We start from the raw sequence: 17,120 nt of genomic DNA, 5'->3' as shown, positions 1-17,120 counted from the left end.
GATTTAAACAGAGATAATGTAGTAACATCTTTGATGGTGGATGGGAGATGATTCCACAGTCAAGCCGCATGGACACTATTTATTTATTGTGGATAACTTATATAGCGCCATTTTCGTAATAAAATACCTCAAGGGCGCTTTACATGGTGATTCTACTGTTAAGTTAATTTAATTGAAGCTTTAAATTTGTAATTTGATTAAAATAATTTATTTTGTTGTCACGTGCTACGGATTTATTCAAATGATTTAGAGAACAAGTGGGTTTTAAGTTTTTTCCGAAACATCACTTCACTTTCACAGCCTCGCACCTCTGCTGGGAGAGCATTCCATGCCATAGGGCCTGCGACCGCAAATGCGCGCTCACCAAATTTAGTGCGCTGTTTGCGTAGAGGTATAATAACTTTTCCTCTCGCCGTAGACGTAGCTGATCTAAGCGTGAGACGCCTGTCAGCTAGTTCATCTGGAATGCATAGTTCCCTTAGATATTCCGGAGCCGAGTTGTGCAGTGACTTATACATAAGCCAACAGAGTTTGTATTCGACCCTCTGTGGAAAACGTAGCCAGTGTAGTTCCCGAAGTAGTGGAGTGATATGACTGAACTTAGAGATTCCGAAAATAAGTCTCGCTGCGGCATTCAATACAGATTGTAGGCGAGTCATTTTGTTCATTGGTAGACCTGCATAGATACCATTACAATAATCGACTCTAGACACTACAAACGCATTTATTAATTGACGGGCGGCATCAACCGGCAAATTTTTGCGTATGCATTTAATTTGTCTCAGCTGGTAGAAGCATGAACTTATCGTTCTACTAATTTGAGCGTCAAGAGATAGGTCAGAATTGAGTAAAACTCCCAGTAGTTTAACGGTGGGTAAAACGGCACTCCCTACATTGGGTAGAGCCGTATCCTGGATCAAATTCTGTCGTCTGGCTGAAGCCACCCACAGTTGTTCAGTTTTTGATGGGTTTAATGTTAGTCTGTTTTCAGCCATCCAGTTTCCTATTTTCTTGATGCATCCATCAATTAAATTGACAAGCACACTTCTCTCGCCTGGTTTGCAATAAAAATAAATCTGCGTATCATCTGCATAGCAATGCGACCACAATCCACATTCTTTGATAATGTTCTCTATATCTTTAGTGTAAAGGAGATAGAGAAGTGGTCCGAGTACTGACCCTTGAGGCACTCCTGTAGACACCCGAAAGTTGGTTGAGCTTTTACCCTGGAACACGACTGCATATTCTCTTTTATTAAGATATGAACTGAACCACATATGTGCCTGATCACGGATACCATAAGTTTTCTCCAGACGTTCAAGCAAAATATTATGGTCTACAGTATCAAATGCAGCACTCATGTCCAGAAGAGCCATCAACACCAGATTACCAGAGTCCACCGACGTTATAATGTCAGACAGTACTCTTATCACTCCCGTCTCCGTGGAATGAAAACGTCGGTATGCCGATTGCCTTACCGAAAATAAAGAATTCCGCTCGATATAGTTAACGAGCCTGTATATGAGTTAGAGAAGAAACAGAAATTGTGGATGGGTATTAAGAGAGTGCCTTGAGAATTAGAACGAAGAAATAAACCATGAACTGATAACCGTTGAAATTTTTCACGCAGGTATATAGGAGCGTTAGGACTATGAAGTACATTGAACAGAAGTGAGAGGGAGTGATAATCTCTCTGCTGTCTAATTTTGAGCCATTTCAGTTGCCTACGATAATCAGAAATCTGGTCATTCGCTTCTACGGATGCGAATCGTGGCATCTCACCAGGGTCCAAAACAGCGCAATACAGAGTTTTGAGATTAAGTGTGTCAGAAGAATCTACGGTGGTTAACATTTTTAAGGGATGAAATAATAAGAGAACGGACACAGAAAACTCCGGTGCCATCTGCCATCAAGCGGAGGCTCCTATTTTGATCTACAGTAAATCTTCATTTTTACGTGCCTCGATTTTACGTTTTCCCGCTTTTACACCGAAATATTTAGGTTCCATTTTTCCATACATTCTCATTCAAATATTCCCCCCAATTAACCTTTTTTACGTTTTTCATAACCCCGGTTTTAGGTCGAATTTTTTTTATAACTCATTCGATATGTCAAAAGACGAGCCGCGCGCCGCCGCGTGAATAGATGATAAAATTGAGGTAAATAAATAAAATGTGTAAATTATTGTCTCAAACTAAATTTGAAGTAAGTGCAGTGTAATTGACCATTCTATTTAAGTGTCTAATTTTGACATTTTACTAAATAGTGACATGCAGTTGACGCATTTTTAGGAAGAATAAAGTCTTTTCATCAATAAATTACGATGGAGAAAGTTTAAAAAATTGACAATAGAAATATTATTTGGTTTATAAACATAATGTAAAAAGGAGATAGTTTAAACAATTATCATAAAAGTGTAAAACCGTTTAACCGCGATGTAAATGACAGTTTTATTTTAATTGTACCATATGAATAAATATCTCAATATTTAGGGGAAAATCGTTGTATGCATTTTATGCAAATTGAAATGTTTATTTTCGTGTTTTTAAGATTAAGTACCAGTATAAAATTATTTTTAAATGTATTTATTTAAATTCAATAAAAAATAACGCATTGTAATATTGTTTGAAAAAATACGAAATATGTTTAGTAATATTATTGGTAAATATGAATAATCCCCAATCATGACAGTTCTTACATTTTTTTTGCAGAATATTTAGTATAGGCTTATACAATAATTATATTTTAACGAAATGTCATTTTTCCATACATTTTTCATATCCCCACTTTAAAGTTTTACTCAGTTTTATACTTTTTTGTTTCTCTCTTTAAAAAAGTAAAACATGGGTTTCACTGTATTATGTTTAATCCCCGTTTAAGAAGAAGAAAAAGTAGTTTACTGACTGCAAGGTAGGTTTTAGAACTTAGGTTGAATGGAACACAAGACGTTTGCTTATGCCTGCATCTCGTGTTTACATACGAGTATAATGCCGTTTTGAACAGACTTCATGAACTTGGCAATAGTTATTTCCACGTATCTGATATGTTAAGTGTGGGGTATTGTTCCTATATAACAAACCTTTTGAACTTTTTCAAAGATGGTGAATGGTAATTATATTTATTTATATATGCATTTCATAATATATATAATTTTTTGTTTTCTTTGCCCAGCTGTATGAAACAGAACTTATGATTTTCTTGTTATATTACTTTACAATTTTTTATTATGTAATTAGTTTTTTTTACATTTATTCTTGAATTGTTTAAACTTTCTACTGAATATGTTGAATAATTTTTAAGTTATTTTTTTAAATAAATTTTGTAAGATTTTAGGGCTATTTTTTTTTATAAATCTTGGGGAAAAGGAAATTTATGTTTTTTTTTTTTTTAAATATAAATTTGTTAGTACTATAAATTTTTGTAAAAGGCAGATTTGCCTTTTTTGATAATAAAATAAAATAAATAAATAAAAATATCGATGCAAATAAACAATTAAGTTCAGTTTAATTAGAACCCTTGATAAAATAACAGTTTTGTTCCAGTTTTGTTGTTTTGTATCCAATTTCAACCAACCTACGCCTAGCAGCGTAATGGTTTGCTTTTGTTTGGTAATTTATAAAAAAAAAATAGTTTGTAAGTAACAGTATGGACGCGTTTATTTGATTTTTATTCCTTTGCATTGTTTCAGGATTCAGGTTGGGGTTATTTTCTATTTGAAAATCGGGTACCCACTGAAGTAAACCTTTACTGATTTCTTGGAGGCTTTAGGGGTCTGTATAGGAGACATACGTAGTAAATTTAAATGGAAAAATAAATCACAGTTTTCAAACAACTCTCAGGGATGTTGAAGACGTTTTTTAGCGATAGAACAATAAATTCGTAAAGGATTGAAACAAAATCCAGGGAAGGAAATTACTATTTATTTCAACAGGAATGAAAAACATTAAAAAGAAGGGAACATGGATATTTTAAGCATTTACACGGCTAATGATCTGAAATTGGCCGGTACAAGTGACCACTTTACACACTATAAACCGAGCAAATGCTTTGACATCCATACTCCCTGTTCTGAAATGTTTTTCATATCTGTTGTAATGTCTTTAAATTATGTAGGGTTGTTGGTTGATGTGGTTTGGTCCTACTTCCAGTTGGCGATGGATAGAATAAACTATGTTGATGTTTGACGCATGTTTATTAAATGTTGAATAAGATACGACAGTTTGTCGCGGAACGCGATATTTACGGCGATGAGGAGATGAACTGACTGGGCTGACTCTTTGGGCTGACTGATAGGGCTGACTTTCTTAGGTTAACTGGGCGTTACGAAGTCTTGTGGTCTCTTTAGGAGCCTTTATGTGTCCATGCGTAAATATTCTGAAGGATATTGCTTTTTTGTAGACGGGTGTTTTATCTGCAATACTGGTAGTCCAACCGAATACAATGTATTATTAAATTATGACTTGCTTCACCGGTTGTTGCTCAATATTTCAGACAAAATCATTGCACGCTTGTGTGTCATAGATCAATGGACTATGACCTCAACAACTCCCAAGGAGGTAAAACTTAATTCTTGTCTACGAAAAATTAAACTATTAAGCTTCAGTTTATATTTTATTCTTAAATATACATATCATTCATCACTAATCCACTTTGCGCACCCGATAATGTATATGGAACTAAATTGAAACACCAAATGCAACGCACCTTGGTCATCTGTTGCATTAATGTAAACTGATCAGTCTTGCGCTTCAGGTCAGTCTATGGAGAGTGAAATATGTGGTAAGTGGTAAACTACCATTAAAACAGATATTTTACGTCGACTCTGCCATGAATCGTACCCAGGACCCTTAGCATGGTAGGCAAATGTGCGTATTGCTATTTCATTTTTTCTTAAATGATTATCAAAGTATTTCTTCTTATTATGTCAATTTTTAAATAAACATACTTGATTATGTAAGTTCTAAAACTGAGATCGCTACATTTGTTTTTAAAACCCAGATTTATAAAATTTTCTCACATCTTAAAAAAAATAGAGGACATTACGACATACAATTTTTTTTTAGTTAGTAACAGGTGCATAAAAATTGAAGCAAGTTGATCAATATTATTACATACATCAATATACCTGATCACATATGTCGTCACTTTTCTTAACAGCAGTCGTGGCCGAGCGGTTAAGGCGTCTGACTAGAAATCAGATTCCCTCTGGGAGCGTAGGTTCGAATCCTACCGACTGCGAATATTTTTGCAGAAAAATGATGTCAATTGTAATAAAAATAATTCAAATAACGTAATCGAATTAATTATTTTGTAAAACGTTGTCCAATTTAAAGTTCAAAAAAAAGTTTCACGGATAATAAATATAGTTGACCAATGAAACCATCTACTTTCTGAATAAGTATTATGTCAGTATAGACATGTGTGACGGACAATCCTATCTGCCTACCCCTAAAGAAAAATGGCGGGTTGGTAGTAGTAGTAATTCATAAAATATAATTGACTTGTCGAATATTCACATATAAACATAGGACTATGAAGTACATTGCACAGAAGTGAGAGGGAGTGATAGTCTCTTTGCTGTCTAATTTTGAGTCATTTCAGTTGCCTACGATGCTCGGAAATGTAGTTATATTTCTTAAGGCCAAAAGTATACCTTATGCATGTATTTTGAAGTCGTTAAAGTTTGTCGAGTTGCTCACAGCTTAAACCAGTCATGGAAACATCAGCGTAATCTAGAATGGGTAGTAAGTAATGCTTGTACGAGAGTGCATTTAGTATTAATGGGTAAGAATCTTGACGAGAAATCAAATTAATACTTTGAATAAATAAATAAAGAAAGCTTTTTTAAAAAAGGAAATAATTTCATTTCAATCAAAAAGGATGCCGAATCAATAAGACCAGATAAAAAAACCTTTTCAGAAAACTTTGCGATAGACACTGTTAAAAATCGATTTATTTCGCCGAGTTATCCAAAAAACCCGCAAACACGATCCTGTCAAAATTTCTCTAAAAATAAAGGCCATTAAGTGCTAACTTGTCATGGAGTATTTGAAACCGTTTAGAAAGCGTGCAAAAAATGAAGGGGCGGTGTTGAACTCACAATTTATAAAACGAACTACCCTCGTGGTCATTTAGCTCCTTTGCCACCCCTTGCAGTAAATAACCTACCCCTAGAAGGCACCTACCCTACACGCCTATTCCCTGTCATTTCCAATCAATGCTATCTACTGTCAGAATGAATTAAGGTTTTTTGTTGGTAATAGTTTGAGGCACATAATATTTGGACAGTGATTTAGACGTAAAACCAAAAATTGGTTTTGTATTATTTTTCCAATTCAAAGTACAATGTAGAGAAATAAATATATGTGGAGAATGATTACGCTGTTTCTGTTGTGTGAAAGATTGATTTACATTTTTTTCTGAAAAATTAATGAAGATTTTTGAAAAATTAAATGTGAATTACGAACTAACGGTATTTAAAAAATATTTTAAATGAAATAATAAAACTAAAAGGAATGCCTCGTATTAATTTCGTCATTTTTTTTATTTTGTTTCTTGCTTTTAACCTTTTCCTTACTATCCCAAAGACATACGCGCGTTGCGGTGCTGTGAATTCATTACACATGCAAAAAATGAGAGATTTTAAATTGGAAAAATTTTATATTCACAGGCAATTGTTTAAATTATTTATAGTTGAAGTCAAAAGCGATAATATTTTTAATCTAATTGCTAAAAACATGAACAGTTATTAGCTCATGCTTTCAACGCGTGCGAACGAACCGTCTTCGATGAAAGTCGGGTAGCTACTAACGGGCATCTGGGAGAAGAACTAGAAACTTTGCCGTTCGGGAGTGTGACAGGTGAAATAGTCCCTCTCGCTCCCGAATATATCTGTATTATCAAAAGTGAGACGTAAAGAGTTTGTGAGACAATTGTGTATTAGAATTAATATTTTACTACGTACACAACATGCGATACATAGGTAAAAATTATATTGTGTTGGTGATTTATCTCCGATTTGAAATAAAATGCTTTTTGTGTTCCTAATAACATGTGGATTGGGCTAATGCAAAGTAAATAGATTTTAATTTTCCTTACTAGAAAACATACAATTTCATAGAAGCAATGTAGAAGTCAAGGCATTTATGGGGCTTGTTACAGTACAGTGTGCTAAGTGATAAATACCAGCCAATGACAGGTCATAAGTCCTGTGACTGCCTAAACTTCTATAATGTTCAAAGTGATTTTTATTCAGAGGTATTAGTATTTGAAAGAAAATTATTAAGGAAACCATTTGATGCTGTCAACCAAAACGGAGTGTGGAGGACACGGCTTAATCATGAATTAGAGGCTCTGTATGGTGAACCCAACATTGCACAATTCATCAAAATAAGAAGATTACAATGGTTTGGCCATGTGCACATAATGAATGATAACCGTACCCAAATAAGATTATTTATACCACTCCGTAGGCAGACGAAGCAGAGGCAGACCAAAATTAAGATGGCTGGATAATGTGGAAAGTGACATTTGAGCATTGGCCTGACGAACTGGAGACAAATTCTGGAGGAGGCCAGGGCCCACAACGGGCTGTAGCGCCACTGGTGATGATGATATCCGGTCTTGAGAAGATTTTTTTTGTGAATTATTTTAATTTTATTTTATAAGGTAATTCAACAAATATACATACTGTGAAACATATAATTTAAAGGTATTCGTCAATAAAAATTTCACATGCATATTTAATAATAGAATCACACTATTTTATTTTTTTATAAAGTATACGATACAATAAAAAAAAATGTTTTTCAAGTTGTACGTTGACTAAGATTTATTCCTAAGAGATTATTTGTAGTTGGGAGAGTATCATTAAAAATTACGAATTTGTTATTTCAGCAGAATATTTATTTATTTTTTTTAAATTTATTGTACATAATTTTAAATGTACATTTGCGGGCTTATTGCTAAATGGTAATTTCTTCCAATAAAACAAGTAAATAAAAGTTTTATTTTTATAATTGAAGTTACAAAACATATTCAACAGAAAATAAAAATAAAAAAGCTTAAGATATATATAAATAGAAATAAATGTGTTTGTGTATAAACTATCTTAAATCAATACCATTACCCAAAGGGGAAAAGTAAAAAAGAGGAAACAAGAAAAGAGGAGAGATTAAGAAAGAGAAGGGAGATGTTTATTCAGTTTAAGTAATATTCTCGACACATGCGGGCCAAAGGTGTGTGGTATGTAGCATTGCTTGAAAATAAAGGCCGTTTAAATATGTCCCGATGTCTAAGTGTTCTGAATCCCACACTGATTTGTATTTTATTGAGGAGGTTAGTATCTACTTTATAATTTAATAGATACATTTTATATCGAAAACGATGCGGCGTTTTATCAGGCAATTAAAATTAAAAAGAGTTAGAGGTTCCTCGTAATTTGAATTTGAACGTTGGTTAGAAATCCGGGACGTAAATATATTTGATTTATTTTTCCATTATAAAGAAAAAAATATTAATAAAAACAACGTGACCTCACTGGGGATACCCGTGCCAAGGACACTTAACTATATTTTTTGTAGAAATATTTTTACATGTAAGAAAAAACTTAAAAGATTACAAAGATAATTAATAAAATATTCGGACAGTTTTTAAGTTTGTTTTTTAATTTATGTACACTTATATTATTTATACTATAAAATGTACAATAAAAGAACAAAAACATAAACAACTATATATTTTAAGGTGCTTTAAGATTTTTTTATCGGAAATCGAACCGGGATCTCTCCACGAGTGAGGCAAGCGTCTGATATATAAACAGATGATTAAGATAGTCAGCATTTTATGTACAAAATAGTTAAATGCACGATCGGGTGCGGATATCGGTATGATAAAAAGCAGCTTTTACTTTTGAAAAATAGCGAATTTTCCCATTAAATTTATCGAGATAAATTTTATCTCTTGTATTACTGAAGCATTCTCCGTAAATTAATGTAGTGATGAAAAATCTGGCTGTTTTCGCCATACATTACTTTGACAGCTATCTGAAATCAATTCACCCCACTCCAACCCAGTATCGGAATGCCACCCCCTCCCTTTGCCCGGACTCTGACTCCCACCCCTGTCGGCATTTCGTCGAGTCGAGTCAATAGCATTTTATTTATAGTATCCACGGGGCGAAATCTAAAAAAATATATTTTTAGAGACGAAACAGCTGTTTTTGCATAACCAATAATAAATTATTCGAACTAATTTTAGTAAATATTAGTGTACAGCCACTTACCGACTTTTAATGTCTACCGGTTTCAAGACGTAACCTACTCTTCGTCAGGACACTTACTACACCAACATACAATTACTAAAATATACTGTCACCTTTACCATTACCGTACTGTATGTAGTATTTACGAAAAAAATACATAAATTACATGCAAAGTTAAAGGGGATACAAACACCACCATGTCCAAACATGCACTAAAATTAGGTAAATAGCATTAAGCGATATGTAGCTGAATGTATGTATTTAAGTATTTGCATGTTTGTGTTGTGAGTGTCCTGACGAAGAGACGGGTACATCTCGAAACAAGTAGCCATTAAAAAGTCGGGAAGTGGTTATATCAAAATATTTACTAACATTTGACAAAATTTTTGACCACAAAGTTAATGTTTGAACATAAATAATAAATTATTCGAATTTGTTTGTGAAAATTCTTGGAAGAAATTATTTGAAATTGTCTATCGTGATCAGCATTGTCATCATCTCCTATCCACAGCTACTCTATCTAAAACATCTGTTACATGCAGGTTTTACGCTTCAGGTACCAGTCCAGGGACAATAAAATATCGCGTATGAAATAAAAATAATGAATAGACATAATGATATTTTAATGAGTTTAAGTATTGTTAATATATTTTTTTAAATTGTCCCTTTGTGAGTTTTATTTCTGTCAATTATGATTTGTAAAAAGCAATAAGTTAACCCAAAACAATTTGTAATGATCCTTAAGACAAAAATAATTTAATTTAAATTAATTTATTTTTGAATCCTCTATCTTTACCTCTGTTTTGTATAAATACATTGCATTCCTCAATAAAGATACCAGTCTCAAAGATGTTGCGAAAGCGATGAAACCGGTCACCGGATATTAGGAATTTGTGGACTCTTTTGTCCTTTTATACTTGATACTTTTATCACTTGTCTTTTATTTGTATAATAAATTATTCATTTTAGCGAAATAAATAAGTTAACAAGTTACAAAACTGTTTTAATTTTTTTTAAATAAAAGTTATTTTTTAATAAATCAGCCAATCTCGTACTCATGTGATGCATTTGTCTTTATTTTATCCTTATATTGTTTTTTTTACATGGTGTTCGTTGGCAAATATCTGTCGCGTGGGCCTAATTTAGTTGAGGTACCTCATTTTGTAATAATTAATGCTTTTTTATAATTTTAGTTTAATGATGTTAAAATTAAATATCCCAACTAGAAACCTCGGCTAAAACTTACTCTTTCATACCGATAACCATAGAACTAACTATGGTTTTTATTCTCCTATGCCCAGAGTTCTTACTTAGGTCTGCCGAATAAACATACCAATCTTTAATTCTTTGATAACAAGTTGTCTTTTTTCAAACGATCACTAAATCAAATTCAATTATAAACACCTCTCTCCCGCTTCTACTCCCACCAAGTCAATTATATGTCTTTCTATTTTTTCCTACTTTTTCTACACTAAGTCTACTATTGTGTCTTTTTACATTTCTTTCTGATACTTTTCTATTTATTTATTATGGATAACTTATATAGCGCCATTTTCGTAATAAAATACCTCGAGGGCGCTTTACATGGTGATTTTATTGTTAAGTTAATTTAATTGAAGCTTTTAAATTTGTAATTTAATTAAAATAATTTATTTTGTTGTCACGTGCTACGGATTTATTCAAATGATTTAGAGAACAAGTGGGTTTTAAGTTTTTTTCGAAACATTACTTCACTTTCACAGCCTCGCACCTCTGCTGGGAGAGCATTCCATGCCATAGGGCCCGCGACCGCAAATGCGCGTTCACCAAATTTAGTGCGCTGTTTGCGTAGAGGTATAATAACTTTTCCTCTCGCCGTAGACGTAGCTGATCTAAGCCTGAGACGCCTGTCAGCTAGTTCATCTGGAATGCATAGTTCCCTTAGATATTCCGGAGCCGAGTTGTGCAGTGACTTATACATAAGCCAACAGAGTTTCTATTCGATCCTCTGTGGAAAACGTAGCCAGTGTAGTTCCCGAAGTAGTGGAGTGATATGACTGAATGATATGTTGTTCAGTTTTTGATGGGTTTAATGTTAGTCTGTTTTCAGCCATCCAGTTTCAATGTCCTTAAAAATGCACATTGGGCTTATAAATAAATGAAACTCGAAATTTAATAGAACACTAAGCTTGTCTTTAAATAACTAGACATCCTCAAATATTAACATTCTACAATTTACGGGTAAATTTTTTGATTGCACCCCTCAAAGTTTAGAAATATGTGAATGCACGTCTGAGCTTTACAAATTTTAAATAAGATTTATTTTCAAAGTTAAATATACACAAGATAGGTTGTAAAAAACGGAAAAGGAAGGAAAGGAAAAGGACAGCGTCAATGAAGACATTTCGCGTATTAAACATAATAATTTGAATAAAAAATATGCTCCCAAAGAAGAGACCGACCAACCCCCAAAAGTCAAAATGCGTGCTCTCTACATATATTGTCGGCTTTCTGGCACAAGTAGGTAACTACATTTTACTAGTTGTGAGATATTGCACTTTTAAAATTAAAAGCTAATCTTAAATCAACAATTCAAATAAAACCGCGAGTTAAATGAATGAAATATTTTTATTTATAATAATTTTTTTAACATATTACAACAGAGATGAAGAACATTTGAGAGAAGGTAATATAGAAGTCTAGGCATCTACAGGGGATACGACCTATCTGTCATTGGCTGGTTTAAGTGGCCACTTTACACATTGTGTAACATTCACTATTCTGCCTATATTTGAACATCTATATTCCTTCTATTCTTTCATCTGTTGATTTTTGTGAAGTTAAAGAACTGAAGACTTTATACGGGTGAGATTTATGTGATTGAATTATGTTAATTTTCAATTTTTTTACTTCTTTATGGACTAGGTGGATCAATCAACCTTATACAAAAATTTGACTTACTCAAAATATTTTTGATACTTTTTATCCTAAGGTTTGATGTCAATAAGGAAATATCACGTATTACGAATACCGGTAAAAATAATAATAAGAAATGGATTAAAAATAATTAATTGTATTTTCAAAATCAATATGGATATTGTGGAGAAATGTTTTCATGTACATATAACTTTAAAATAAAAATTTAAAAAAATATATCACCAAAAAAACGCGACATGTTTGGCATTGACAGCTGTGACGTCAAGATTCGTGACGATGTTCTAAAAAAACTTGAATGGTTTGGAACAAAGTTGAAAATTAACATAAACCGTGACGTTTTAAGGGCGTGGCCAAGGCAATGACCGTTTTTGCGGGAATTCAAAATTACAAATTAAAAAATATTTTTTATGCTACTAATGAGAAGCAATTTTTTTTTTTTACTTTCAAAAAGTATTTTTAAAAAAACGTGATATTTCCTTTTATGGAGACAAAGAAAATTTGAAGTTACCGACTTGACTAGAAACCCGACGATATAATGGAGAAAATTAGAAAATCTGCTGAAATTGTTATTTTTATTATGATTAACTTACATAGCGCCGTTTTCATAATATGAGCCCATCGCAGGTTAAGTGAACGGACTGATAAAATGGTAAGCCTTTTGTATTCAAAGTATTAATTCTATAAGCTTTTTGTCTATTTTTTTAAACTCTTTCTGATCTCAAATAATTTCTGAAGACATTTTTGATTTATTCTGTGTGTAATAAAGGAATTATTTGAAATATTTCGTTTTTTTTCATTGACGTATTACAACCGAGATGACGAACATTTAAAAGAAATAAAGAATCTACAGAACTTAAGCCCTGTCATTGACCGCTTTACACAATGTGTAATATTAACTGTTTTGCCTATATTACCGTCTATATTTCCTTAATTCTTCCATTTGTTGATCTTTGTGAAGTTGAAGAGCTGAAACTTGATGTGAGTGAGACTCATCTGATTGAATTATTTTAAGAGTTGAAACAGAGTTTGATTCTCAAAGCGTTTTCTCTGTTAACGCCTAAAGGCTGTGCCAAAAAATTCCTTTGCACGCGATGCTGTAACATCATGTTACCTAAAGCAAAATACGGAATATTCTGGAGTTCAGTTCAGAAAAACAGATAGTGTTTCTCGTGTGTCTACTGTGTCACGTTCGTACTCAGTTCTTAAAAGTTTGTGCTACAAAATTTCTTTACACGCGGTGATGTAACATGAAGTTCAGACATTGAAAAAAAAACAGAGACATAGTGTTAAAAATTCCTTGTTTACAATTTATAAAAATGAAAAAATAATTTTGGCCTGTTATAAAAAAATAAATTGAAAATCATAAATACTCCGGTCATTTGACCAGCGTGCACTCTTTCTCACCGCCAATAACTGACTGATTGAACGAACTTCTTCTTTTGTTTTTGTCTTGTCACACAAACACCGTTTCTGACTCTGAAATTCCGGAAATAAATCCGTGCTCTTTTTTACACAGTAAAACAGATTAACTGTGGTTTTGGTATCACTTTCAATTGTATAATTCTTCTTCTTCTTCTCTTAGAGCCCTGCCAGGTATCCTCAACGTTAGCAATCACTCTGGCAAAAATCTCACAGTCCTATGCTGTCCAGAAAATCTGCTTCACTGCCTTGAAGCTAGTAGTCTCGTATATTAAGCAGCCAGGAAATCTGTCTTCTGCAAGCCTCTCGGTGACCCTTAATCTTGTTCTTCACGCATTTTTTTCCTCGCTTATTATATGCCCCAGATACGAAATTTTACGAACTTTCATGGTTGTTAATACCCGTATGCAGAGACAAAACTTAAGGTGAGGAAAGTACATTCTAATCTCATATGCAGAGAATTACCCGAAAGTGAAGACAATAGAATGTACGTTTTGTCTCTGCATACGGGTATAAGAGTTCACTATTCGTTCTAGCTCGACTTAAGACTTCTGAGTTCGAGCGTTCTGAGCCCAAGTCTCAGCCATACGACAATATAGACCACAAACACGTTACTAATATTTGCCTTATTTTTAAGTTAAGATTACCATTGCAAAATAGGGATTTCACTTTGTTTAAAGAAGCTCTTGCTGCCTCAATTCTAAATTTAATTCGTAAAATTATTCTTTCCATAGGCAGAATAAATATTTTTTCGATTTTTATTTGAACTTTACTTTCCAAATCCGATGTGAAAATGTTTTTTTTGAGGATTACCAAAAATATAATTTCATCATTAAAAAAAATAAGAGAGACTATGTAGACTCGTGTCGACAGCCAAACAACATTGATTAATAGGAGTTTATTATAGAAATAAAAGACAAGTGAAACTTTAATCCACAAAAATGGAATATCCAGTGACCGGCTTCATTGCTTTCACGACATCTTTGAGACTGGTATCTTTATTAAGGAGTTCAGTATATTTCAATAAAACAGAGGTAAGGATAGAGAATTTAAAATTGTATGAAAATAAGTTAAATAAAAATATTTTTATGTAAAGGATCATTAATAAAATTTGTGGATTAAAGTATCACTCGTCTTTTATTTTCAGAATAAATTACAATGAATTTCCATCAAGAATTATCACTTACAAACTTAAATATTTTATATATAAAGTTTATATTTGAAGCACTAACTTTGCGGTTATTTATTATAATAAAATAAATAAAACAACTTTGTTTTTAACCACTAATTTTTATTTTTCACTGACCGGTTTCAAAGCAAACAAGCTTCAATCTACATTGGAAAAACTAAAAGAAACTTTAATATTAGAGTAAAAGAACAATTAAGATTAAGATGCTTAAATAATAATATTTTTTTCTGAATTCGCAAATTATCTGATAGAAAATAATCATAACTTCGATAGAGACACTGGATTAAAAGTACTTCATATTGAAAATAAAATATTAAAATTAGACAACTTAGAAATCTTAGAAATTAAAAAAGCTATTCATAATAAGAAAACAATAATTAATAACCAAATAAACAATATTTCTTTTAGTCCTCTCCTGTCTTACTTCGAAAATAATGATATCAGATTACCACCCGTGCAAGGCAAAAGGAAAAAAAACACTCGATTTATTGGGTCCACGTGTAGTATTTAGTGAACATGATAGAAATAAAATGGAATCATACGGAAATAAACGATGTAACGGTTTTTATTTTTTGCATGGTACGCTTTACGTGTATGGTAGTCCTATCTGTCGCGTTGAAAATTTCAGTTAAATATTGACAAAATCGCTAAATTTCCAACCGTCTCTTCGTATTACGGGTCCAAGGGGGTGACACACACTCCGCGTCAAAACTACCCCCTGGATCCGTATTCCAGAATCATCCCTTATGCGCTCTGACGTGAGCCGAGAGATTAACATTCTCTGCATGCCCCGTCCACTACACAACATGTCACCGAGAGATACTCACTGTGCAATATATTTCAGTTTAGGGTATTCTACTGAGTATATAATTTTGTAAAATATATAAAAAGGGGTTGCAGAAAACTGACAAAGCAGTATTGGGCTCTGTCAAAGGGTAGGGGGTTATATAACATTTGAAAAGTAAAACTCGACTAGTGCAAATGCTTTGTGTATTTTTATTTTATTTATTTATATGCTAGCCATCACCCGCGGCCTCACTCACGTGGTATTAGGGAAAAAATTGTTAATAAATAATAAATTTCGGCAATTTTTATAGCGCCGTTTTCGTGAGTAATCACTTCAAGGTTAGGTTATGAATTTATGTTGTTTAGCTTAGCTTAGCTTGTATCGATTGCCGGTCCTCCAACTACCGCTTGAAAAAAATACGACGATCCGTTAGTCTATGGCGAAATCGCATCGCTTTTCTGGTAATAAATCCTACTACAAAACCAAAACGAAAAGCAGACCAAATTAACCATAGATAAAATGTATATACCGACTTTGAAAAGGCTTTTGATAAGGTATATCACGATATATTATTAAATAAATTTTTGTGTTACTTCTAACCTTTTAGGATTCATGTCAAATTATCGAACACGTTGTTTTTTATGCAGCCTGTAACTGGGAGGGTGGATCGTCGGTGGCAGAGCGACGGAGGACCTCAACGCCTATCGATTAAATCCCCATGTATGTTCCGCAATATTCAGTCGTATAAAGTTATTCGGATTTTTAAGAAATTTGAGTAAAAATCCGATTTTTAGCTGGATGTCCCAAGTGTAGCCAAACTATTAAGTCTACGATCGTAATTTTTTTTCCATGTAGCTCAATAGTATGTTTTTTATCCTACAATACAGTTTTGAGTCGTTATTTGATTGAATTTCAAATAAAAAATAATCTTTAAAAAAAAATCGCACACTTAATTTTTCAACTAGTTTTTAAGGGTTCTAGAAATTTTATTTAATCTTTTTTTTAAAAAATGGAGAAGTAACCCCGAAAAATCATTTGGCTAGTGCTAGGGCATCATGTTAAAAAGTGAACTTGAATTTTACAAGTGCTAAAATTAATTTTTTTTTTGTGCATCAAATATATACCTACTAGCTCGACTTAAGACTTCTGAGCTCGTTATCAGGTCTACCCAAGATATCTTAAGCATTCTGCGATGCAACCACATATCAAAAGCCTTCAGCCTGTTCATGGTGTTCATTTTCAGAGCCCAAGTCTCACAGCCATACGACAATATAGACCACACATAACACTTCACTAATCTTTGCCTTATTTTTAAGTTAAAATTACCATTGCAAAAGAGGGATTTCACTTTGTTAAAAGCAGTTCTTGCTGCCTCAATTCTAAATTTAATTCGTAAAACTATTCTTTGCATAGTCAGAGTAAATATTTTTTCCATTTTTTTATGAATTTTACTTTCCAAATCCGATGTGAAAATGAATGTTTATTTAACTTTTTACCAAGCTCTTTCTTGTACCATTTTTAATATAATTACAAGTTTTAAACAATTA

The 17,120-nt window shown here is 32.8% G+C and overlaps 1 non-coding gene across 1 annotated transcript; it reads left to right on the top strand.

The window, feature by feature from the left end:
- Window positions 1-5,156: 5,156 nt before the first annotated feature.
- TRNAS-AGA (transfer RNA serine (anticodon AGA)) lies at window positions 5,157-5,238 on the top strand. Its single transcript has one exon. It is a non-coding gene; the product is annotated as a tRNA-Ser (tRNA).
- The last annotated feature ends 11,882 nt before the right edge of the window (window positions 5,239-17,120 follow it).

This window comes from Micrasema longulum, unplaced genomic scaffold (assembly GCF_059751315.1).
Source record: "Micrasema longulum isolate JH-2025_06_02 unplaced genomic scaffold, ASM5975131v1 h1tg000481l, whole genome shotgun sequence".
NCBI classification, from domain to species: domain Eukaryota; kingdom Metazoa; phylum Arthropoda; class Insecta; order Trichoptera; family Brachycentridae; genus Micrasema; species Micrasema longulum.
The sequence above is the reverse complement of the archived record's forward strand: the minus strand, read 5'-3'. Positions and strand labels throughout refer to the sequence as shown.